The following is a 27,731-nucleotide window of genomic DNA, read 5'->3' as shown; positions in this document are numbered from 1 at the left end:
TTGCCACTTCTTCACCCGTCAAACACAAAAGTATACATGTGGTCATTTCTAAACTGTTGCAGAGTCAAGGGTCATTCACAGTGACTTTGAGACATAAAGTAGTATCTGTGCAAGCACAAATTAATGTTTTTCAAAGAGCTTCATCCAGTGTTTTCTTACTCAGCTTTGCCACCGCTGCTGACATTGAACTGATATCTATCAGTTGCAACCTCCACACAATCTGAAGTTGTGCGTCAGTTTCCATCACATTTTCACGGTCTGGCCAGGATCAAGACAATGAAAGTGCAAATTCACATCAATGAGGACGTTCGTCCTGTTGCCCAGCAACACTGTAGAGTCACTTTTCACTTGCAAGAAGCTATTGAGAGAGAACTAGAATTGCTGTTGAAGCATGACATCATTGAGCGCTCCGTTGTTCCTATGCTATGGGTGTCGCCCATAGTGGTGGTGCCAAAAATGGACAGTGAGGGTGCAATGCATATCTGATTTGATATGTGCAAGACCAAAGAAGCAATCGAAAGAGAAGTACATCCTGGTCCGCAACTACAGGACATGCAACTGAACTGTGCCAAAGTTTTCTGCCGTCTTGACCTGAACAAGGGATATCATCAATTCGAATTGGAAGAGAATTGCAGGTACATCACTACTGTTTTGAGTCATGTTTATTTGTTGAAATACAAAAGGTTGAGTTTTGGAGTGTCATCAGCTGCAGAACTATTTATATATAATAATTCAATCTGTCAAAAATGCTTTTATTACAGGAATTGTTACACAAAGAGAGTAGGCCTGAACCTTAATATTTCAGTGAACGTATTTTGATTCACGTTTGGACAAACACATTGCTCTCTGTTTGAACCGGTATTTTATGTATACCTTTCACTTGGATTTATTTGATTCTTTTGATGAATAGTCAAACACAAAGAAAGACAAAAAGTCTACATTAAACAATCCATATGTGCATTATTAATTCACAAACATTAAACGATGACAATTTACTTAATTAAATACAATAAAAAAATACATACATTAGCATGAAAACATCCAATATTTAGGTATTCTTGAGCTAGCTTTAGCAATGAACTCGAAATGCTGATCCTTAACTATCTCAAAGAGCTTCTGCGTCAGGTATCAAAGTGGGGGGGGGGACACAGGGAACATTTTTATGTCTAATACAGGGAACTTTCCTCAATACACAGACGAAATTTCAATTCATCATTCCTCTGCGTTACTATCGTGTGCCAACGCATTTCGAGTCCCGGGCATTAAGTACAGGGACTCTCGTCGGGGCTCTTGAATTTAACAGCAATGGTGTTTTTCTTATGAAGGGGGATCCTCTTTTCTACTTGTGTGCTTGTATGATGACCTTTTCTTGTGCTATAGCTGTATCGTTTCTGTTGTTTTCCGTCTCTATTAGTATTACAGGAACCGTTCTGAATTCAGAGTGAGTTCCTTTAGCAGGCGCTTCTATTTCGGGCTAAGGGATCTGAGCAATTTGTTTGTCCAAACGTGAATTAAAATATGTTCACTGAAATAATAAGGTTCAGGCCCACTCTCTTTGTGTAACAATTAATTATGGCCCTGTCTGAACATTGCCCCTTGGGCCTGACTCACCTTGTTTCTTTATTAAAGGGATGGCATATTGGTATTTGGAGAGACACGAAGGAAGCACAAGAAGGCTCTTACACAAGTGTGCCAATTATCTTCTGATGCAGGTCTTACTCTGAACACAGAAAAGTGTGACTTTCACAAGACCAAACTCGTATTCTTTAGACAAATATTTCCTGAAGGTAGTGGATCCTGACCCTCTGAAAGTAAGAGCACTGTCAGCTACTTGACCCTCAGAAGATGCCACCAGGCTGTGATCGTTTCTAGGTATGGCCAGCTATTGCTCAAGGTACATTTGTGATTTTGCTACTGTAAGTGCTCCAATAAGAGAGCTGACAAGATAAAATGTCCCGTTCCAATGGTCTGTTGAATGTGATCAAAGTTTCAAAGGAATAAAACATTCCAAGTTGGCCTTCTTTGACCCCAATCTACACACTGAGATCACAGTGAATGCAGGCCAGGAGGAGCCGAGGGTAATCCTTGTTTAACATAATGACCATCAGCATGCTCAGAGACACGTGGCCTATGCCAGTAGGATCCTGTCTGACACCTAAGGTGCCTATTCTCAGCCATAGAAGGAGAGCCTAGCTGTAGTGTGGGTCTGTGAACTTTTTCATGTGTTTCTTTACAGAAAACATTTCACTATCATCGCAGACCACCAGGATCTACTCACCATCGTTTGAACTCCGAAAGCCAAGATGCCCCTCACATTGAGAGGTGAGTCTGAGACTGCGAGAGTACAAATATACAACTGTACACAAGCCGGGTAAAAACCATAACCCTGCTTATTATTTTTCACGAGTACCACTAAATCGTCACAGTTCGACATTCAAGAGAGTTAAGGAGTACATTAATTTCATGATGAAGTCTAGTACGCCAGCGGCCACAACAATCAAACAGACTATTGATGTTACAAATGCTAACAACAACATGCATATTCTCGAAGACATCATTCTGTCTCAGTCCTGGAAAAGGAATGTTTGACCTCTTGGTGACGATGTCGAATTTCAAACAATGTTATATATACAGAATGAACTGTCTGTGATCAAAGAAGGTGATGTCTTGAAAGGTGTTAAAAATTGTCGTACCTGAGAGTCTGAGACAACAGTTCATCGAACTAGCCCATAATGAACATTGTGATATTGTAGCCACCAAACAAACCCTGAGAGACCAAGTGTGTTTCTTGCGCTTAGACGAGCGGGTTGAGAGAGAACTTAAAGAGTGCCATCTTTGCAACTGCCTTTCTCCCAAAGTGACTCAACATCCACTGACAATGTCTGATTTTCCTACAAAGGCTTGGGAAAGGATAAAAGTTTATTTTTTTGGGCCCCTACGGAACGGTCGTCATCTCATATTAGTTATTGATGAATATTCACATTTCCCTGTGGTAGAGGATTTGTCAACAACAACATGGTGGTTGAGTGGCTGGACAACATCTTTGCAGCATGGGTTATCCCTGCCAGTCTCAAATCTAACAATTGGCCGCCGTTCAACTGCAAAGAGTTAGAGAGTTCTTAGTGCAAATGAATGTCAAGCATCAAAAGAGTAGGTGCAGGAAGCCAGGAGGAAATATAACAGGGTAAAGGCCACCCTGAAAAACCTTGGACTGAAATATGGCATGTTATACCTTGCCAGGCTCAGGGTGGAAATTAACGGGAAGGCCCGCATCTTCGACAACCCTACAGAAGTGCAAGAATTCTGCCACAAGTTCAAGGCCAACAATGCTCGCACTAATGAAGAACACAGAAACTCCCCTCCGCTGAGTGGATCGGACGCCAGTATGGATCTATTCTCCGGAACAGGCCATGGATGAACTGCATCACAGTTTCCATTCTCATATATGGGTTAAAAGTGTATACTTCTTGTCAGTTCACGTTGCCTAATGACGGTCGATGCGTTGTCACCCCCCTTGGTGATCACTGTAAGAATGCTATATGTTGTATTAATGCACATTTTACAGAATGCTTTTTTGGTAATATTGTTGTTCCATATCTTCAGTTTTATGACAGCAAAGAAGGGTTTGCCTCCCAGGAAGGGCAAGGAGGCTGGGTGGGAGGAGGGGGAGGGGCATTTTTGTTACTAGAATGTGTAATTATGCTAGTTGCACAATGGAATACAGTCTGAAGAAACAGCCATGATCGTTTGACACTTGACATAGATGGGAGGTTACATTTAATATGGCACAAGTAGGACATAACTCTGCCCCCTCAAAACTGTCTGTGGTGACGTGGAATATTATAGGCCTAAATTACACTCGCAAGAAAAGACAGGTGCCGCATCATTTGATTCGGCATGAGATTGACGTGGCATTTCTGCAGGAAACGCATTTATCCAAGAATGATCAGAATTGCTTTGCTGGTAGCTGGGGAACGCACAGATACTTCGCAAATTTTAGTAATAATGCTAGAGGTACCGCCATTCTCATACATAAGTGAGTCCCTTTCTGATTCCACTCTGCGACGGCGGACAGTGAAGGCAGATATATGATGGTTCTGGGCACGTTAATGGGGTACAGAATGGCGTTGGTTTGTGTTTACGGCCCTAATGTAGACTCCCCTGATTTTTATTACTCCCTACTCTCCCTCCTACTTAAATCGGGCTAGTTCTCCATTTTACTGGGGGGTGATTTCAATTTTACACCGGATCCAATATTGGATAGTGCCTCTGCCGTGCAAGACCATAAACCCCGTGCACGCAAGGCCTTGACCTCCCTTATGAACCAATTCTCTTTAATAGATGTTAGTCGTACTCACAACCCTGACCACACTGATTATACTCACTATACCGGTTTACATAATACATGGACACGGATAGATTACTGGTTGGCTTCCCCAGATATATTCGGCTGGTGCAACTCCACCCAAACACTCCCGCGTACATACTCGGATCATTCCCCAGTAGTGCTGACCCTGAAGATCCCACGCCCAAAGGGCTTTGAGAGACAGTGGAGATTTCCAAACCGCGCATTAGAAGATGAAGTCTTTCCAAATGACATTCGAGAGGCGATAGAGGAATATTTTGAAATTAATACAGGGTCTATGGATTTCGTGGCGATGTTATGGGAAGGCTTTAAACCATATTTGAGAGGAGTATGTATACCTAAGCATGCAGGGGTACTTCGTGACTTGCGTAAAACTCTGACTCGAATAGAAAAAGAATTTGTGTCCCTAGACGCTAGACAACTTCTAATACCTAACCCTGAGACTACCAAACAGAGACTATCACTTCTAGTTGACTACCGAGACACGGCAGACAAAGAGATCCTATGTATGGGAAAATATCAAAGGGCCTTGCGCTACGGTGAGGGTGAACGCCCGGGTAGGGTTTTGGCCCAGATGATTAGACCTCCTTATCAAATTGCTTATATAGCACAATTACAAACAGATTCAGGCCATAAGATTACGGACCCGATGGATATTCAGGGGGAATTTTTGACACATTTTAAGAAATTATACGCCTCAAAAGTGGGTTCAGACCGGACAGGACAGGAAGCCTATCTTTCTGAAGTGGCGCTTGTGGATCTGGAAAGGCACATGCAGGACTTCCTCGCGGTACCTATACCAGAAACCGACATTGACGAAGCCATTACAGATTTAAAATCTTCATCAGCTCCAGGCCTGGATGGCTTCACAGGTGCCTTTTATAAAGCCTTCAAAGATATATTGTTTCCGCAACTATTGGAGGTCTATGCTGAGGTGTTAGAGGCGTGAAGCAGTAATCATCCTCCTTCCCAAACCTGGAAAAGATCCTTTGTTATGTGGGTCGTATCGCCCGCTCTCCCTATTAAACCTAGATTACAAAATACTGGCTAAAGTACTCTCCACTAGACTTTCCCTTCTTATGGAATTCATAATATCTTCGGCCCAGTCTGGTTTCATTCCCCAACGCTCGACTGCCTTCACTCTGCGTACCTTATTCAACATGCTACATAGGATAAACCCTGAGATTCCAGCAGCTGCAATTCTGTTAGATACCGAAAAGGCATTCGATTCTCTGGAATGGCCTTTCAATATATGTATTATGCGACATATGGGTATGCCTCCTGGATCTGTGGCCACAACAGCCCTATTATATAGCCAACCGACAGCTCGTTTGCGATTGAGCGGCACGTTAACGGCTCCCTTCACCCTTTCCCGAGGAACTAGACAGGGATGCCAGCAGTCACCCCTGTTATTCATTCTAACTATGGACCCACTGATGCGCCATTTCCAGGAAAAGCACCTTCACAGGGGATTGCAATTCAATACATGCCCTCTGCTGGTATCACTGTACGCAGATGATACCATGCTGTATGTTTGGGATCCACAAAATGACCTTGACCCTCTTATTAGGGAAATTCTGTGCTTTGGCAAGTTCTCTGGCTTGGGCATAAATTGGCACAAATCTGTGGTTTTTCCTCTTACGGCCAGTACGACTAGATGGGATCTGGAGTTTCCACTCGAATGGTGCACGGACTCAGTGAATTATTTGGGAATACATATACATCTAGATACTGAGCAAATTATTAGAATGAATTACGGGCAAGCCATATCTGCCCTAGAAACACAAATAGATAAATGGCTCAAACTCCCTTTGTCGCTGGCAGGCAGAGTGGCCCTTATTAAAATAGTTGTACTTCCTAAGGGCCCGATTCACAGAACTAACTTAAGACAAAATCCTAAACTTACTACCATTTTGGTATTCACAGAAGGCACTTACTCATTTTGGTATTCACAGAAGGCACTTACTCATTTTGGTATTCACAGAAGGCACTTACTCATTTCGGTATTCACAAAAGTTAGGACTCCCAACTTTAGGACTCCTAAATGCCTTCTGTGAATACCGAAAGTCTTAACGTTAGGATTTTTCTCAGTTTAGGAGTAGTAAAGTTAGGACTCCTAACTTTACTACTACTAAACTGAGAAAAATCCTAACTTTAAGACTTTCGGTATTAACAGAAGGCATTTAGGAGTCCTAAAGTTAGGAGTCCTAACTTTACTACTCCTAAACGGAGAAAAATCCTAACTTTAAGACTTTCGGTATTCACAGAAAGCATTTAGGAGTCCTAAAGTTAGAACTCCTAACTTCTGTGAATACCGAAATGAGTAAGTGCCTTCTGTGAATACCAAAATGAGTAAGTGCCTTCTGTGAATACCAAAATGGTAGTAAGTTTAGGATTTTGTCCTAAGTTAGTTCTGTGAATCGGGCCCTAAATTTTTATATTTATTTAATAATATTCCGATTTCCCTGCATAATACATTTTTTTCAATGCTCCGTTCTCATCTAACATGACTGGTATGGGGAAATGGAAGTGCAAGGGTTCGATGGCAGATTATGACGTTACCCTGTGACAGAGGGGTATATGGTGTACTAGACATGAAACTGTATTATTTAGTAGCTCAGTGTAGCTTTGTGCAATCGTGGTATCACCCAGATGCCAGAATTCCCTATCTCTGTCCAGAATCAGATCTGATCCGTCCAGACTCATTGACATCTGGGATCCCAGGGATATCCAACCCGTATCTACGACAAGCTGGGCATGGGAAAAGTTACGTCGCATCACCGACACATCTTTATTCCTCTGCGCTGCCTCTCCCAAACGCTAGGTGGCTACCTATTACAAGAGAAGTATTAACACAACGCACATGTGCCAAATTCAATATTACAAAATTTGGTGATCTATTTCCAGACGGCCATGTTTTTGATCCAAGTGATGAATCCAGATTTCCTGAACCAACATTTATGGATAGGTTTGTACTCATGAGAATACATTCTGCATTGCGCACTATTGCCCCCACTTTCCCGTTAGAACCTCCATCATTTTCTCCACTAACCATGGTAATAGAAAGTAAGAGAGGAATACACTTGATATCCAATCTCTATAGAGCATGTGCAGATATTATCCCAGTGACTGATGATAAAATACGACACGCATGGGAAGAAGATTTAGGACCCCCGATCTCGGATAAGCAATGGTCTTTCTGCTGCTCAGTCACTAAAACAGTCTCCATCAACAGTCACCATAAATTAATGCATTTCAAATTTCTACGTAGAGCACACATGGCTCCAGCTAGTGTCCACAGAATTGACCCATCTAGATCCCATAGCTGCCAGAAATGCAATGCCCCTGGTGCAGACTTTGCCCATCTGGCATGGACCTGTCCACGCATATCGCATTTTGGGTGCTAGTGCACAGCATCATAAGTAAAATGGTGAATGTGCACATGATACTCCTACCTGGAATTGCTTTATTAGGCTATGTGGTGCAATTTCCTCCTAAGATCTGTAGGTTTGTCACTATCAGCTTATTGTTAGCTAAAAGAGAAGTGGCCATACATTGGGGTGGAAAGAAAACTCCTACCGTAAAAGGGTGGTTGACTAGTCTTGCCTCTTGTTCCATGAACAGCGAGTTATATGTGGCCACTACCCCTTTGGCCTCCCGTCCCAAAGATATATGGGCTCCATTTAGACGCAACCTGAATGCACAACAGGCTGGTCCTGACACAGCAACAACGAGGTATCGTATCTGCGGGTATTGGGTAAAATGTGAAGACATGCTTGCTGACCCCTCTTGTTTACACTGTACCAATTATCTTATCGGGTCATCGATCACGTGTGGGGATGCATGGTTGCATATGGTTGGAAATGTCATAATGAGATACGTTGCTACTAAGACCCGAGTGTGAGGCAGATATTGAAATGATTGTGATTTACTTTTATATTTTATTTTATAAGTCCTTTTCGAACTGACTGTATTGTATTGACTTTCCATGCAAAATGTATATGATAATTTTCTCTTAGTGCAGCTGGCTATTTATTCATGTTACATGACGATGTTAGATATACTGAAGAAATTGCAAAATAAAGCTTTAAAAAAAAAAAAGCATCAAAAGAGTACTCCTCTGTGACCCCAAGCAAATGGTGTCATGGATATTTTTATAGGTACCCGCAAAAGGGTTATTCAGCGAGCATCCCTTGATGGGATTGAATTGAAGCATGCCCTGTGTTAAGACCTCCGTGCATATCGATCAGCTCCTCTCTCCACAACAGATGAATGTCCAGCCACCTTGCTCTTTGGGGGAGCCAACGAAACCAAACTGTCACAATGGACAGCAAAGCGATCCTTGAGTCCTGACATGGTTCATGTCACGACACTTCACAAAAGTACAAGAGGAAGACATACGCTTATCGGCATCAGAAAGACAAAAAGACAGTCTTCTATGAAGGTGTCGAAATAAATGACTAGCTGGCACATGCATCAAGCAAAAATCTCCTCGCAAAAATACCGAATCGCAAAAATCATCCGTTAGCGAGTGGCAAACACCAAATTCCAATGCATCAACCCCTAATAGCGAAAAAAATAGGAATCGCTAAAATAATCCACGTTACATTAAAGAATCGCTAAATAGGGAATCGGTAATAGCGAAAACACAAATAGCTCCAGAAATTAGCGAGTAGCAAATAAAGATTCGCTAAAGAATGCATCAAAAATCGCTAATACCGAAAATCTACAAAATCGCTATTTAGCATGAGCAGAATAAGGGGAATCAGAACAAGGAGGTAAAGTTGCAAACACAATAAAAAAAAAAAAAATTGTCAAAGTGTACCACAGGTGTAGTCAATCAGAAAGCCTTCAAAAATGTGCCTGGAGACCCCGTTTCCTTTCACAAAATGGCAGCCCTCTATGTGCTTGCAAGGATGATGAGAATAAATGCAGCAGCACAGTGCAGGACGAGGATCCAGGAGAGGGTATTCAGAGTGCGCATTACATTGCTGGGCCAAAATGAGGAGGAAGTATATGACAAGTACCGTCTCACTCGTGCCATGATAATGCGCCTAATTGCTGACCTGGAACCACTACTGCAGCACCAGACACGTAGGACTAATGCCTTTCCTGCACACGTCCAGGTCCTATACAGCCTGCACTTACTGGCGTCTGGAAGTTTCCAGGGAGTCGTAGCGGAAGGCGTATCACAAAGCGCACTTTCACGCTTCTTCTGTAAATTCATTGATGCAATGCTGACAATGATATATACCCACACTTCCCCACAACCCCACAGGAGATGGACCAGACCAAACAGGAATTCTACCAGGTGGCCCAATTCCCCCATGTCATAGGATGCATTGACTGCACGCATGTCCCCTTCTGTCCCCCCTCAGCCAATGAGTACATCTTCCGTAACAGGAAGTCCTATCACTCCATCAACGTGCAGGTCGTGTGCAATGCCAAGCACATAATCATGGACATAGTGGCCCAATTTCCAGGTAGCACACACGACTCATATATATTCAGTCACAGTGGCATCCACAGGCGTCTGCTCAATGGAGAATTCGGAGAGGGACTCCTGCTTGGTACATACTCATACCTATTCATTACATCAGTATCACACATGTATTAGCATAACTGCCGCTAAGCCTTTGCTTCCCCCCTGTAGGTGACAGTGCATATGCCCTGAGGGAATATATCCTCACCCCCTACATCAACCCAGCAACACCACAGGAGCAACGCTACAACGCGGCACATATTAGCACAAGAAATGTGATAGAGAGAACATTCGGGATCCTGAAGAGTCGCTTCCGGATCTTACATAAGACTGGTGGTGCTTTAAAATATAAGCCAGAGACCTGCTGCAGGATTGTAGCAGTATGTGCCATGCTGCACAACATTGCAACCAGAAGGGGGATACCCATAGAGATGGACAGAAACGACACCGATCGGGATGACCAACTACCCGCACAACACCGACAGTCACACGTGCCAAACACAGCTGAAGGTCAAAGGAGGCGGATATACATCACACAGCATCATTTCAGAGCCAGGTAAGAATGAGCCATGACTAAATATTTTGGAGTGCTAATGTTTACTTCACATAAGCACTTGTCAAAGTAATGTAACATGAGTAGACTAAATTACAGTGCTTCTACACATTGTGGCGAAAACATTACCGTTGGCATCACGGGAGTGCAAATGCAAAATGCAAGTGTCCCATGGTTACACCACCATTGACAGAGATGCGGGACTGAATGTCTAGTGCCGCTTCCCACATACCCCCAGCCTCCTGTCGTGTGTCTCCTCTACCTCACCACGATGTGTGTCTGTGGCTGTAGAGGTGCGCGAACTGCGCCTCCTGTTGCAGGTCTCCGGCACGGACACGCTGCTCACACTTGATGCGGCCTCACTGCCCTCCTCCCCTCCCAAGTTGCTGCCACTGAATGTCCCTGACTGCAAGTGTTCCACTGCAGTGATCACCTGGCCTAAGGCCTTCGCTACATCCCCACAGTAATGGCCGAGGTCCACCTGCAGTGACACGGAGCGGATGGACAAAACTGCAGTGCTGTTGCAGAGCTTTGTGATGGCCCTGGTAGATGCAGTGGTACGGAGCAAGTTCTGCCTATGCCTCCTGCGCTCGCTGTGTTGTCCTGTTAGGATGGCACGGGTTAGCTCCTGTAGGATTTTATTGATGTCCCGATTGCCCTCAGCCACAACTGTGGTCATGTGCCGCACAGCATCTGTCTGAGTGCACATGTGTTTTGCCAGTTTGGAGATGTTGAGATTCATTGTTCCCATGTGTCTCCCCTGCAGGCGCTGAACACGCAGCATCTGGGCCTCTACACCACCATAGATGCTCCTTGGCTGTTCGGGACGCTCTGCAATACTGCGCATGGACCTGTGCTGCTGTAATACCGGATTCGGTAATTGCTATTCTTTATTTTAAGGAATAGCTATTGTGTTTTCGGTTAGTTTTAGCGATTTTTAAGGAAATGCTAATTTTTACTGAATCTGTACATGCATCCCGGAAAGCGAGTCCTTATTAGCGATTCCTTATTTGTCGCTAATAAGGACTTGCTTTTTGGAATTTTAATGCATGTGCACCTAAGCTCTTATTAGGCAAAACTGAAAGCGGAAAACAGGCACTCTATTTGCTGTCAATACTCTGAGGGTTGTGAAGTGCATAGGACAAATGGTGACTGCACATTGTCCCGGACATTCCAACACATGGGACTCGTCATATTTCAGACACCTACCTCTGCGATCGCCAGCTCCGACACCTATCGATGAGGCCGTCCCACCTGATAGTCTAGATCAAGTAACAGAACTTGAACCATTGGTGCCTGAACAGAGTGCATTTCAACCATTCCCTGTCACTCAATCTGGTTGACTAGTGTGAGCACCTCGAAGACTTATTGAAGTAATATATTATAACTGTTGTTTGTACTTTTAATTTAAAAGGGGGGTAGATGTAGTGTCATGAGACTATGTGTGTGATCCATCGGAAGAGTACTTATAAATAATTTTTTCTCTTGTCTTCTTAATCTACACTCATTTAATCCTCCAACCATACTGGGCCCTTTATGATTAGATGATCAATTCAATGTAATTTACCACAGAGGCAATGATCCTCTGATGACTCTTTCTACACCAATAGGAGGGGTGGAAATTGGAGTGACTAACTCTCTGTTAACTGTCCAATGATGGTCATTAATTGACAGCCAACTCTCAAGTCAGAAATCAAATTTAGATACACCACTCTTAAGACCATACTGTAGATATAAAGAATAGCAACTGAAAGGAAGTTAAGATGAGTAAGATTTATACAAAGCAATAACTCGGCAGTCGCTACACTGAATATGAGAAGCAACACCTGATGTTCTGTTAGGGCTCGTGGAGCCTCTCTACAATACATTGAAACCATCAATGCGAATCAACAAACTCAAATAATAGACTCAGTCAGGATTAAATATGGATTATTGTATTAGAGATGCAAAGTTCATCATCAGCAATTGCTTCAACAGCCCAGTTAGAAATACACCAGCTTTAATAAAAATGGCAAGCATTTAAGCAGGCATTTTAAATCAAGAATGGCCACAGAATTTAGAGTCCACTGAAGGATAGCTCGTAGAGTAACAGCTACATTTCTAATGGGATCGAAAGAATTCCATGAAAGTCCATTAAGGGAGAGTTCATTAGCTTAAAGATTCAAGGAAAGTTCGGCATAAGGTTCAGTCTATATGCCACAGATTGTAGCATAGACTTTGACAGTCCAAAGTTAGCCAAGAGTTCAAAAATCGAATTACATTTAATCTGTCTAAATCTGGAATGCAATGTAGCATGCCTTTGAAAACCTCTAAAAAAGAAAGTCTATGAGATATGTGCAAAGATAAAAAAAAGTCTGCGAAAAGAAAATGAAGTCTGCGTAGCATCTGTGCAAAAGGAATATGCAATGTCAGCCTCTGTGGTGCACCTCCTTTGGGGGTTCTTCTTTTATAAGCTCTATGGTAAAGTCCTACTGGCATAACATCACACCACCATCAAAAGACCATCACATGGCTATGGTCACATCATGTCACCGAAAGTGATTAAAACATTGAGTTAATTTCCCATGCTTGTCATGAGAAATGGAACAAGTCCATATAGGCGCTAAAAAGAAAATGCAAAGTTGGAGGTCACAGCTAAAAATCTATTCCCACAGGAACATTTTGCTGTAAGCATTCGCATAGTAATGGAAGTATGTCAAGGAACGGTAGTGTACAGAACAAACCAGTTACATTACGATTGCAAAGAACAATCCATTGTATTGAATCAGGGAAAAGGTCAATACCAGTGAAAAAGCATCTCGCAGAAGAAAGGACTATAAGTTAGAATTGCATGGTTAAATTAAATGAGCTTTACCTCTACCTCAATTGTAATGAATTTAAATCAATTCACGGAAAAATGTACTAACTTTCACGAGTATTAATATATGAAATGTCTAATGTTAAAATATTCTATTTACATTCATTTTTCACATAAATCTCATAAATGAAAGTTTTTCAAACTTCAAAATTCAAATCTTGTTTAAATGTTTTCATATTCTATAACATTTCTGATATCAGTCTGTAAAATATCAAGTTTCTAATTTATTGTTTACGTATTTTTGCAACGATTATTCTAAATGATGAATATTAAAAATAGGCACCTTATCACTAAGCCGCTTCATTATAGCACAAAGATCCATTTGCAAACATAAGTTTCATTAGTACAACTTCATTTATATGTATTAATATTATTATACGCATGTTTTCTTCATCTCATTACTAAAAGTACCCTTTTACTATGCTTCGACTACATAAGCCTCTGTTTCATGTATCTCTATATACTGTGTGTAATGAAAAATGTCAACCTCAGGGTGTGATCTAGCAACAAATGTGTTGTATATTACAATTTTCAAAATGTTACTCAATCATGTGCTAGGACCCTTGCGGTTTTGAGTGGACTCAGTAAGGAAAGTACTTAGGGGCATATTATCAAGAAACAGAGTTACAATTATCGCCGCTTTAGCGGCAGAAAACAGCCGCTAAAGCGGCGATAATGGGCTTGAGAATTCCCATAGAAGCCCATGTTTTGGTGACAATATGGGCTTCTATTGGAATTCTCAAGTGCATATTATAAAGATCATTATCGCCGCTTTAGCGTCAGTTTTCTGCCGCTAAAGCGGCAATAATTTTAACTCCATGGTTGATAATGTGCCCCTTAAGTGGTTGGGAGGTATTAAGGTGTGGTTATTAACGGTTATGATGTAATCAGAAAGCAGAGTGAGATTGTGTGCCAATAAATAAAGAATTACAATCCAGAGCTCCATTGTGTGGTGTAGTGATTTGCATACTCCTGGGGAGGACGCTGCATCACCCAGGTAAATAAAAGTGTGAATTCCACAAGAAGGTGGCCCACATAACAAAGGAATAGTGCAAGCATATGGTCTTTTCCACTCTTGATACTTCTATAAGCAAGTTTTCCTCTGAGTGCAATGTGGTTTCCAGGTTATAAAGTGCACATGTAGGGCCGGACTAGTGGTCACTGGCCTACATGGGTTGGTGAAAAGAGAATTTTACGAACCATTGTTACTCGGAAATGTGTGCGCCACTTTTTGTTAATGTCTCTCTGTACTCAGACCTGGGTAGCATTTATGTGCTGCCAGTTCAGCAGCAGTTTGCCTGCTGAGAAGTCCTCATAGTGCAGTGTTACATAACACGGTATACTTTGTTTTCCTTTTGAACAACTTTCCTTTAACAAAAATAGCATATTTTAAGTGGACTGTGCGCGCTACTTTATGCTAAGACATGAAATGAGGACTCATAGTTTGGTGAGGAGGGAGACAAAAGCTAATTGTATTTGATTCTAGATAAAATGTAATTTTCCATCTCTTTTTAAAATTGAGTTTCGGAGATTTTATTGGAACAATTTTGTTCCTGTTAGAAGGCAGGAAACTTATGCTTTTGCACTGCATGGCCAAAGAGATTGCTGCCAAGGGAACATATACATGCATTAGTGTGATTTTAAGCAAATGCCCTGCATCTGTATGGAAAGCAGTGCTATTTATAAAGAATTACTCAGTGGATTTATATTCTATCCCAAATAATTATTTTCTGACAAGATGTCTGTGGGGAATCTTTGTAAGCTGTTTTTTTCAATAAAATGTTCTGCATTATACATAATTATGTTAGATGTATTTTTATAACCAAAGTGTTGGAAACTGGATTCTTAAACTATGGGAATGAGAAGCATCTGCCTTGATGTGAGCAGCGGCTGAACACTTACAAAATTAAAAGAATCTAATTCTTAATAACTAAAGAAGTTTTGGTGAGAAGTTGTTAGCTTACCTACAGTAGCTTGGCGCAAGCAACAAGGCATTCTTCAGACAAAATTGCATACGGAGCAATAACCTCAACACTAAAACAAAATTATGGTTAGTAAATAACCAAGGTAAAATGTGTAATTTCTTTCAGTTGATAGACCAAATTGTTTTGATCAGAATGACACCAAAATTAAGACATTGTGATGTAGGCAATATATTGTGAAAAAAATGAACATAAGTCTTTCATATCTTCAAAAGTTATAACAATGGTAGAAGCTCAGGGAGAAAGTATATCCAACAAATCAGTTTCTGCTTGCCCTAGTTGCTCACATTTTGCGCTTGAGTCACTCCCCTGGAGAAAAATGGTGTGGAGTTACTGAGAGGCGTAATTTGTAGAATTTTGAAAATGTTTGTGTATTTTGTAACACAGAAAATTTGCAATTTTCTGGAATTCCATCAGCATAATAAAATGTGCATATCCTGAGATTCATGCATTATCCTAGGCTCGCTGGCGATGGAGTAAGGGCAAATACAGGCTGTTGGTTCATCCAAATCTTTTTTTATGGACAGCTGGTGATTCGGCACCCTTTGTGCCCAACCAGGAATGAGGTGAGTATGGGCAAGTGCTCACGGCCTTTCCAGGTCAAAAGGTTTACCTTCGGACTTTTAAACTTGCATGCAAAACAGAAATCAGAACATTGCCGGTGTATAAAAAAACTAAGAGGCAGATTTACAAGAAACTGACACATCTGTAGAGATGCATCAGTTTCCCTGCACAAGCCTACGATACACTTGCGCCACCATGGATGCGCCATATTTACAATACGGTGCACCATTGCAGATGCATCAGAAATTCTGATGCATCTGTTGACCCAATTCACGCATTGCTGGAGTCGTGTCGCAAGCACGACGCAACTCCAACAATACATGTTGAGGCCTAAATTTTTTGTACTGCGTCACTCCCTACGCCTGCTTAAAGCAGGCGTAAGGTTTTGACACAGTGGCATCGTAGAAGTGGTGCAATGAATTCTTGTAGATTTCACTGCATCACTTTAAAAAGGCTTTCCTGCATGGGAACGCCCACCCTGCATACATTATACCTGACGCAGGTATAATGTGACTCAGGGCTTTACAACGTGATGCATCTCCCAGCGGTGCAAAAGGGTAGCAAGGGGCTTGCAAATCGGCTCCTAATTTCTGAAGGAATCATTTCTGTGCAAATAAGTACATCAATGCTTTTGTTACTACTGTGTTAGTAACGTTCCCAAACAGAAGTCCTGCAATCTATCTGGTTGCAAAGCCCACAATCTCTATGACATATGTGTTCTTAGAAGTCAGTGTCTAAGAGCCCAATCCACAGACAACCATAAAAAGAGAGCACTTGAAAGGGTGTCATTCTTGACTTGGCTTGACCTCCAATTTATCATGCTTCAGAGTTTTCAACAGAAATATGTTATTGTTACTCTCACTTAGGGCTTTTTAAGGATATTATAGTTTATCCTCTATCTTCTTTACACCAAAGTTTCTAGCTAGGTGAATTTCACAAAGCATTTGCACTAAGGCTCTTATCAGCCTCTTAGTATTCAGATCATGGATCTTTACGCTCACTGTGAAGCAATTCATCAGCCTACTAGGCCATGTATACTCTTTAGGAATTTCTCCATTTGGATGAGCTGATGCATGTGTAAATTGGCCCTGAGGAATGCACCTAAACCACCACCTTTCTGGGATATCACCTCCTCCTAAGTCTGGCATAGGCTCCTATTAAGAGTGGCTGTGACCATCAGGGAAAAATATAGCAATTCAAAAGCTTCAGTGAGGTTTGGGCTGGGGGGGAGGAGAGCGCTCCAAGATGTTTGCTGTACGTAGGGGCGTCAGGCAAGGGTGTGTCCTTGCACCTTTCCTTTTCTCCCTTCACATTAACCACCTGGAGAGGGAGCTGGTGTTAAGGTGCAGTGACATGCCCCAGATCAGACAGTGTACTAAACCAGCTTTATTGTATGCTGACCATGTTGTTATTATAGGCCGCACTCCTGTTGTACTGCAGCAACTACTAGATGCCTTCAGCTCCTTCATGGAGGGGCTTGACATGAGGGTCAATACAGTTAAGTCTTTTGTAATGTCCTGCGGATATAGGAGTAACTCCACAGAGCTCTTTACATACAGCGTTTCTTTGCACATTCTATTCTAATTGTTGGTCCCATGTTTTAAAGCCCTTATTGATCGAACAGTCCCTGCGTCGTTGCACAGAAGTACTGCACTTTTTGCAGTACCTGGCCTCAGAGGAAGCTGTGTGTACTATGTATACTCAGTAGCGGCTCGTGGAGGGAGTGCCGCGGGGCGGTGGGGCAGGGAGGGGGAGGAGCAGGGTGGGGGGTAGTAAACTCCGGCTCACGGCCGACCGGAGTAATGTAACTAAATAAATAAATAAAACGAATTTCATTGCGCGCGCTGAAACGCCAAGTGCCTCCCCCGCCCCACCCCACTGCCCCACGGCAGTCCCTCCATGAGCCGCTACTGTGTATACTTTCCTGAGGCTGGTGATTGAGGCGAGAAATATGCTAGTGTACGTCTTCAAGATAATTGTTAGTTCTTGGTGTATGATTTAACTTATATTCCAGTTAAACAAACCTTTTCTGTGCATCAGTAGATTGAAGTACTGTACAAATCGCAATTGTTTAGCTTAAGGTGAAATTGTGTTGTCTGTGTGCACTCTTCTGAAGCTTGCCTTGATGTTGTAGAATTCCATAGGTAGGCCTCCAGGCTGATGTCATTGCAGCCGGTGCACTTTGTGATCTGTGTTTTAAGAATATTTTTAAATGTACTGAGGGGGGACAGTAGTTTTTACTCTCACCTTGTTTAAGGATCTCAATATGAAATTATGTTGTTTTAGTGGTTTTTATCAGTATTCGTGTACTGCTGCATATGACTGTACTTTAATTTTATGGTTCATATTTATATGACCGAATAAAGTTATTGAAATGAGTGGCTGTGTTAGGTGCAATATTTATCGTACCAGATAAATAGTGTACATGGAGTTTGTTATTTATCAGGAGCGATAAATAACACCTATTATGTGTTTTTCCAATATGCATTTTGATGCTTATTGCAATAAAATCTGCATGCTCTGGTATTTTCCAAGCCTTTTGTTTCCCTTTAAACTACAAAAGGTGTGACTCACTGAAATTTAACTCATAATTCTGATATTTCAGGTAACAAAAGTTACCTCACATATTGAGCCACCAATAACGAGAGCCTAGATATGTTCCCTAGATCAGAAATTAAAGTGTTTACCTCCAACTCAGATTCCTCTATCCTTCACTGCTCTGCTCAATTCCCTGTTGGCTTCCAATTCCAAACTGATACTTCCAAGAACATTTCGACACATGAAGTAATAATAGGTGTAATTGTAGATAACAGTTGCTCCATGCATTAGTTGTTCTTTTGCAACCAAAAATAACTTTAGTGCTAAGAAGGAATAATATGCAGAGGAAATTACCAGGTACTTATGGGAACAAATGCTAAATGCTTAGGCTATCTGCTTACATTCAGCACTTAGTAAAGAGTGAAAACTACATATCTGTAAATATGTATTTGTTGCAAATGGGTTCTGCCCATTTTGCCCGACAGGATTTTTTGCTTTTGATTAGCCATTTTTTTACCATTACTATCTGTAAGTCTCACTGCCTAACTCTCACTCACAGTACAATCAGGGGGGTGCAGATCTACAAGAAAGTGCTGCAGCGCGGGACCACAAGCCCTTTGGCTGCGCCACGCTGCGTCACTTTCAGAGCACAGGAATGTGACATATTTACAATGATATTTCGCATTCCTGTGCTCTCCCCAGCTCTGGTGCACAAACAGCTGCCAAGCGCCGGTGCTGGCACCCTTGCACCATGGTGCAAGGATGCCTGCGTCATGGGGAGATTGTTTTTGTGCAAGAAGGGACACCTTCCTGCATGAAAACAATCACTACAGGCATTTTCCTCTTTCAATGCTTTCTGTAGAATGCAGCATGCATTGAAAGAGGAAAAACAAGGAGAAATGAAAACATTTCTCCTCGTTGCACCTCGCTGCGCCACCCATAGACTGGCGTAGCATACTGACGGATTTCCAGGTTTAGGATTCCTTGTAAATCTGGAAATGTTTCTGGTTCCATCGGTGTTGCGTGGGAACACCCACAGCAACACCCATGAAATGCCCCTTTCACGCAAAGTGCTGCTTGTAAAGGGGCTATATTTACAAGGACAGGAAAAGCCACTCAGGGTGGCTTTTCCTGTTCTTGTAAATATGGGGCAGAGAAATGTGCTCCAGTGCGTCACAAAAAGTGACGTACTGGCAGCTCAAGGGGCTTGTAAATCTACCCCATGGTATTTGGACTGAACCTGTTTACCACCATTGTCTGCATTTTAAGATAAAGGCCCCTGCGGTGCAGCTAAGGTAAGGGGCAATGGACTGGTTACACATGAGCACATGTGGGAGACTACTGTTTCACCTATGAAAATAACCTCTTTTGACAGGCCTAAACCTTCAATTTAAATATTAATAGGTCACCCCTAAGTAGGTCTTGAAGGGATTGGCTACAGGCAGGTGCTGGTCGTCCCTTGACTGGGCGACCTGTGAATTTTAACCAAGAATCAGTTAAACTTTCAAGGGCCGTGCCTGTCATAAGCAGATGAACCTGCAACCATATCTGCCCCCTTATTTTGTAGATCTAGTCAACTTGACTCCAAAACCAGTGGGAGTGGGAGGTACCCCAGAACTGGTGTAGCGTGACCACAAGGGACGGTTTTCCCATAATCATATTATTATTAATAATTAAAAATAAATGTCAGGGTGGGTACAGGAGCTCTGACCAGTTAAAAAAGGATTCTGCCATATTGGATTACCCCAGAGCATTAAAAAGAAGGACTGGGATGGGGGAAGGTATGATGGGAAATCATAGGATATGGCTGGGGTGCTTGAGACTTAGACCTTTCCACCCACAATGAAATATCCCAGCAAGACCACTTTCATATTTCACTATACTAATTCAACACAAATCCTTCTTGGGTTCCAGAGTAGCGTGCTACTCACCGAAAAACACTTCAATGCCTCGTCATGGGTAGTAAGCGCCATATAAATACAATGACAATACTATTACAATACAATACAATACATACACCAGAATCATGGACAGCTAGATGGAGAAAACACCTGAGGCCGTATTATGCATTGTGATTGTTTGCGCCCGGCGCACCTTTTAAAATGTGCGCCGGGCGCAAACAATCACAATGCGCCCTATTATGACGTATGCGCTGCCGCCAGGTAAGCCGAGACTCACACTGCCCTGGGGACAGCGCATTCATGCAAAAACATGGAGCAGCTGCTCCGTCTTTTTCACAGTGCACGCGGCACCCGCCTGCACTTTCAAAGGGGATTAGAGATTCCTTTACAGAGGGCTGTCAGGAAGCGCACTGACAGTGTGCCACCTTTTCAATGGCGCACTGTCAGTGAGCCTCTTGAGGGTTGCTTTGACTCTGCGCCCGCATCTGTAATACGGCGTGGGCGCAGAGTCAAAGGAATTCCCTCATTTGCATAGGGAATGCCCCTGTGCAAATGAGGGAACACCCTCTGAAGGTAGCGCTGGCGCTTTAAGTGCTCCAGCGCTATCGGTATTATAGAAGGGGACGCACAAGTGTCTGCATCCCCTTCTATAATACCAAAGTGCCCAGGGGCACTCAAAGCAGGCGCAAACGCCCATTGCGCCCCGGAGGCACTTATTGTAATACGGCCCCGGATGCCCATGATGTACTATGAAATTTGCTTACTACTAACCCCCAGGACTGAATGGGTCTCTCCAGGGCCAGGTGGGGGGATCCTGGACTCCATTACCCCAGGTACTCTGCCAGACAGCTAGGCATATAAAGGGCAAAGTAGAGGAGAAGACTGGTACAGGGAGCCATTAAAACCATCTGCACACAAAATTTGCCCCTTTAGAGGCCAGTATGCCTGCAAAAAATGCTCAAGGTCTGTTGACTAGAGCTTACTCCAAGGAGCAAAATGAGCCCAAGATCAAAGACATTATCCTAAGGGGGCCTGAGGTATGCACCATTAAAGGTTGGCACATTTAAACATGCCAGGCAAAAGAAAAAGGAGCAATTGGGGCTCTATCGTGATTTAACTCAATGCTCCAGGGATGAATCAGAGTTTTGGAGTCAGTATATTACTAATATTTTCCATTTTCCAGGGAGTGGGCGTGCATGAGACCCCTCCCCAGACTCATTCTCTGTCCTGGGGACCCCATCCTTCAGGGCCTGGTGTAACTATATGTATATCTTAACAGCAAAGCCATTGACAAACAAATCACACTTTATATCTTACTCGTACGGCTCCCCTAGCATCAAGGTCTTTTTTGTTAGGGGAGGGCCACGCTCCTATGCCCATGTGGAGACTACCCCTGTGCCTATGTGGGCTGCTTTTGCGAGGTCAGGTGAATGAGGACATTCACATCAATCCTATGCCCAGACTGAATCTGTGAAAAAATGTTAATATAGATATGTATATATATATGTATATGAAGTATCTCACATAAGCAACCACCATGAGCTTCTTGGCTGGCAAGAAACATGTTGACCGTCACCTGTGTTTAGAGCCAAGTTGGATCATTACATCCACCCTTTGGCCTATACCTGCTTTTAGTATAACCGAGGGATCCAAACATTAAATGATGGCTCTGCGATTTCTTTGAGTTATTTTTAGATTCACAATACACCACTCTACTCACTCAAAGCACTTCTCCATAGTTCCTCACACTCTTATTTTTGATAATATGTTTATTGAGTTTATATGTATCAAACAAGAGATATTGACATACTTCAAATGCTGTTAGCAACGAGTGACAATCAGAAATAAGCAGCACAGTACCATGCTGAAAAAGAAAGATTCATTACGGCAAGCAATTGGAAGACCCAATCCTCTTAGTGACATAGTTCCCTCTACTGTCTTAACCATTTCATCTATGGTTAAAGATGGATGGCCAGTTGCAGACTGCATCTGTCAGATGAAACGCCACTAGGTGCGCACATGGTCAGGGGTGGTAGGACGTTGTGGGGCAGAGGTATCGTCAGGGTCAGTGTCCACTGTGCCTGTCCTTCCCGTCACAAACAGGGCCCAAAGGTTCTTTGGTCTGCTGCGGGGGGGGGGGGGGGGGGGGGTAACAGTTCACTGTAGTTTTCGGTCTGGGTGCAACAGAACATCATATCTTTAGACCACTGAGCTTTCGCAGGCGTCGGGCCTCGAAGCCAACAAATCGCAACGCATCTCTTAGCTAAAAGTAGTGCCATGTCTACCAGCCATCGCTGCACCTTAGGGAGAGGCTTGGAGTACCCCAGCAATGCTAAGAACGGGTCGGGCCAGCTTTAGTTCTGTGATTCGATTTATTTCAAGAAGTGCCAGGGCCCAGAAGCGGGCGATCCCCGGACATGTCCATGCCAGGTGGAAGAAATCAGCAATTTGTTCCCTGTATCCTTCACAATGAGGTTCTTCGCGCAGCCCATAACGATGTAGACATTCCAGCATGTAGTAAACCCTAGGATTAGGATTTTGAAGTGAACAAGTCGATGCCGCCCATTTAGCGAGACACGTTTTGTGCTCATGCAGCAGTAAGGTCTGCCTGCAGGTCACGCTGCCAGGCCAGCCGCAATTTGGTGTAGACACTTCCCCTAGCCGACATTGTGGTGCGGTAGATCTTAGATACCATCTTAGCAGGTGTTTTCGCTCTAATGACAGCAGTTAGGGCCACAACCTCAGGGGGCTCCGCCATATCCTCCATCAGTAAGTCCTTGGGAGCATGCCAAAGTCTATGGAATTGGAATTGCTCAAGGAGCATCGTCTGAACTTCCCCACCATTCATATCTTCCCATGTGCGGGCCTCGCCATCTGTGAAAAGATCCCCTATTGTATGGGCATTTAGCAGCTGTAAAGCGGCTGTGACCCCCCCTATCTTTACATGGAGCAAGCCAATGGCACCAGTCAAGTCGGGCCACCGGGGAATACAATATATTGCCCGCCTGAATAGCTAATAAATAATGCCAGGCATGAGCGACCGTGTTAAGGGAATCCAATATACCCGTGCGTCTATCAGGGGGTGTGAACAGCAAGGCAGGAAGAGGCTTAAGGGCAGCAACTATTGTCTCTATTCGTACATGCGGAATGTCAAACGGTCCATGTATCCAATGATACGCCTGGGAACTTTGAGCAGTTCTATAATATAAATCCAAATTGTGAGCACCCAGTCCCACCATCGAGTACGGCAATGTCAATATTTGCCAGGCGGCGCGTGCCTTCTTGCCCGCCCAAGTCAAGTGTACCATTAGGGACTGAAGATGCTTGAAGAATACACGGGGAAGTACCATGGGAAGATTCGTAAAGAGGAAGAGAAAACGCGGTAGCACAATCATTTTCATAAGAGACACTCTGCCCATTAACGATAAAGGGAGGCGTACCCAGCGATTAATATACTCTTTTAGCTTGGAAATGGCAACCTCATAGTTCTATCTGAGGACAACCTTGGCTTGGAGTCAGTGTGCAATTTGATCCCCAAGTACCGCCTCCGTAGACCACTGCAGTGGGTATTCAGGCTTGAAGGCCGCCATTGCTGGGGTATGGGGGAACATGATGGATTTGTTCCAGTTGACTCTTAGGCCAGACAGGGATCCAAATAGCACCACCTCTCGCAGGACCGGAGAGAGATTGGCGTCAGGGTTTCTGACATAAAGCAGTGTATCGTCCGCATAGGTGGAGACAATTAGGCGGTAGTTCGGAAAGTGAATGACTCTATGGCTATGATACTCCCACAGGGCGCATGCCAAGGGTTCAGCGGTCAGGGCGTAGAGAATCGGAGATAGGGGGAGCCCTGCCTTGTGTCCCGTATAGTCGTATAGGGCTAGTGACCAGGGAGCCGATTTTGACACGCGCCATGGGAGAGGTATACAGTATGGCAAGAAGTTGTAGAAACACCTCGCCAACCCCCATGCGGCTGAGGACCTGCCTCATGAAGGGCCATTCGACCGAGTCGAATGCCTTTTCCATATCTAAAAATACCGCAATAGCCGGCACCTCCGGTCTTGTATGCTGTAGAGCAGCAAAGACAGTATGCAGGTTGTATGTCAGGTTTCTGCTGGGCACGAATCCGGCCTGCTCAGGGGCTACCAAGGTCGTGACAAGTGGTGCCAGACGGTTGGCAAGCAGTGTTGCGAAAATTTTGGCGTCCATGTTCATCAAGGAGAGAGGGCGATATGAGGCGCACTCGTCAGGAGACTTACCCGGTTTAAGTATAGACACTAAGATCGCTTCCCGCATAGACTGGGGCATCCCACCTGTGGTACACATGTCCTCGAACAGCGTGAGCAGGTGGGGCGGCAGAAAGTCTCTGAACGCCTTATAGAAGGCAACAGTGATGCCATTTCCTGCCGGCACGCTCCCCGCCCTCATACCAGAAAGAGCTAGGAGTATTTCGTCCCATTCGATCGGCCGCATCAAAAACTCTCGATGCCAGTTGGACAGCCATGGGAGCTTTACATGTGTCAGGTATTCTAATATTTGCTCATCAGGACTGCAGCCTCGAGAGGCGTATAGGTCCGTATAATATTGTCGGATTACCTCACACTTTACGCCGGCAGCTTAAAAAGAACACCAACAAAGAGCCCCCCTGAGGGGCCAGTTAGGCATTGCAGTGCCAGCCCAACAAGGAGCTGGCACTGGGGTGTGGGAGGGCTCTTGTTCCTGATGGGTCAGATCCCAAGACTTGATTCATCAGACACTTCCAACCTTGTGCCTCCTTTATCTCCTCCTTCAATAGGAACTGAACATCTCCTTTTGTAGATTGAGGGATGTGAGTATGCCAGCTCCTGTGACAGCATAGGGCAATGTCAGCTAGTCGGAAGCCGGCCGGACAGCATGAGAGTGGCTTCCCAAAGTGATAGGATGTTGCTGGTGCCCTGGGTAGGACCGGGGCAAACATGATTAAAAAAAGAAAAAGAAAAGGAATAAATAAGCCTTATGGTGTCAAAAGTATTTATCGCTCTTGGCCTGTGAGCAACCCCATAATGCCCTGTAAGGGGCTATTTTGCATACAGATGTGTGCTTTGTGGTGCACAGGAAGGCTGTAGGCAGCACCAACATTCTTTCAGGAAATTGTGGGCCTGCTAGAAGTGCAACATTCACCAGAAGATGTTCTCTAAGGACTTGGCCTATGTTTCAGGGGTGGGATTTTTTTGATCCCGAAGCAAAGTACTCTATTATTTAATTATGCTTTCCAGGATCTGGGGTATGGTGGCCTTTAGCTCAGGAGCATAGGGATCACTAGTGGTTGTGGTTCATTTTTTGTCTGTCTTATGTATCTTGATGTGGTAAAAGAAAGACTGCAACACAGTATTGTTATTTGTAATGATTTTTTCAAAATATATTATTGACCATGGTTATTAAAAAACATTGCAATGTTTTCATTAATGACGTTGATGGCATTTAAATATGGTTATTGGTCCCGTTAGAATAATGATATTTTTTAACATCTAATTGTTGTTCTTACAATGGGGTAATCCCTTGACAAAGTCATTAGGCTTTCCTTATATTTTAAAATGGTAACCTCTTGACAAAGGCAATAGGTCTGCATTATATATTATTATGGTTTTTCTTGATGAAGGCAAAAGTCTTGCCTTATATTCTGAATTATTGACTTTTTGACAAATCCCATAGATGATCCCTTGAAAAAGCTAATAGACCTTTCTTATTTCAAATGACACCCACTTATATTGTGATGTTACTTCTCGTATAGGTGGGGGCATTGTGATTTTGTCATGGCCCACTAACGGTCAACTAAGGCTTGAAAGTATTTCTAAAGCTGTTTCATCAACCTTATGTATATATTTATGAATTATTGAGTATTATTTAGTAGTGTGTGTGTAATAAATGTAGTTTTTCCTTTTCAAAGAAAAAGCATTGACCGGACAATAGTTTATTGAGTGTTGTTGTGCACCAGTGATATGGGATTGCTAGCCCACATCATCTCCACTGAGTAGGGTGTGCACTCCTATGCTTTCCTATCCTGAGAAAGTCAAATGCTAAAATGGGGTACTTGTTTCCCAGTAAGGAGACAATTGTGGGCCTATTAATTGTGCAGGCTTCATGTCCTGCACAATGTCAAGAACCCTCTTTATAACAGTATTTTAGAGTAATTGATACAAAAATGGGTATGTTTGCATAATAACATCAATTAGCATCCCTTGTCAAGTAGAGTCCAAGATTACACATTTGTATTTAAATATGTAAAAGCATTAAGGCACAAAGCAACAAGAGCAGTAAAATGAGTATACAGTGTCATATAAGTCACAGTAGGCTTGGGCTTCACCATATTATCCTTACCATGTTAGCTACCCTAAGGGTGCCAAATCTTGGTAAATTTCCCAAGACATCCTTGGCTACTATAAATTAACTTTCAGCAAGCATAAAGACGTCTATATTGTCTCACCAGGCATCAAAGTGAAGGAGTATCAAAATACCCCACACTCTGACTATGCCTAGTTAGGCTGCCATCAGATCCACATCACAGAAGATCTTAGTGAATGTCTTACATTCCAAATGCTTAACAAAATTGCCCTATTCATCAGTCCTAGTGGAACTGTAAATACCACAGAACTTATCTGAAAACATCCTGAGCAGGGAACACTACCAAATTATGTTAATAAAGGCTTCAACCTGACCACATTCCCTAAGAGAAAACATCAACGGAAAGATCGTAACATCTTTAAACTATGTGCTTGTGTGACAGACATAGTCCAATATTTCAAGCTGCACCTATCTGAAACGGGAACAGATAGTTTCTGTGTGGGATACTGTGGGAGCCTAAAATAAAAAAAGGACTTATTCAGGTTCGATTTTCAACGTATCTTATTATTCAACAGCTGCCAGGTGTAAGAGTGGACCGTACTCCCAAAATACAGAAGTTAATATGGTTTGTTTATAGATTACAATATATTATATATATGTTGCACAAATGATAGACAGCTATTGAGAGCCAGTTGCTCGGCAAAACAATAGGAGTTTTCAACTCATTTATCCAATCATTAATCAGAAAAGGTCCTTAGCTATACATGGGCATTAACTTATGAAATCAGTAAGAGAAGCATAGCAACAACTTGTCACCTACATATGTGACTTTGTGACTTCTCTTTTTTTTTTTTTTACTTTTTTTTTCTTTATAGCCACAAGCATAAATACGTTTCATCGGGGCAAAAAATCAGAAACAAAATATCGATGATCATTAACTGAGCACATAAGAGCACAAGGAGCAAAACAGAATTATGGACATATCCATTTACAAGCACCACACCTATAAAATAAAGAAAGACAGTTATGAAAAAAATACCTTTAATCCTTAGTCCCATTGAAGGATAGACCACACCCTTTTAAATTTTAACCAGGACCGGGGACCTCTGGCTTTGGCTAGCGCTATCTCCATTTCATAAATTTCCCTTAGTAGGACCCAAAATTCAT

The sequence above is a fragment of the Triturus cristatus genome, chromosome 2_2 (assembly GCF_964204655.1).
Source record: "Triturus cristatus chromosome 2_2, aTriCri1.1, whole genome shotgun sequence".
NCBI classification, from domain to species: Eukaryota; Metazoa; Chordata; class Amphibia; order Caudata; family Salamandridae; genus Triturus; species Triturus cristatus.
This window is presented reverse-complemented; position numbering follows the sequence as displayed.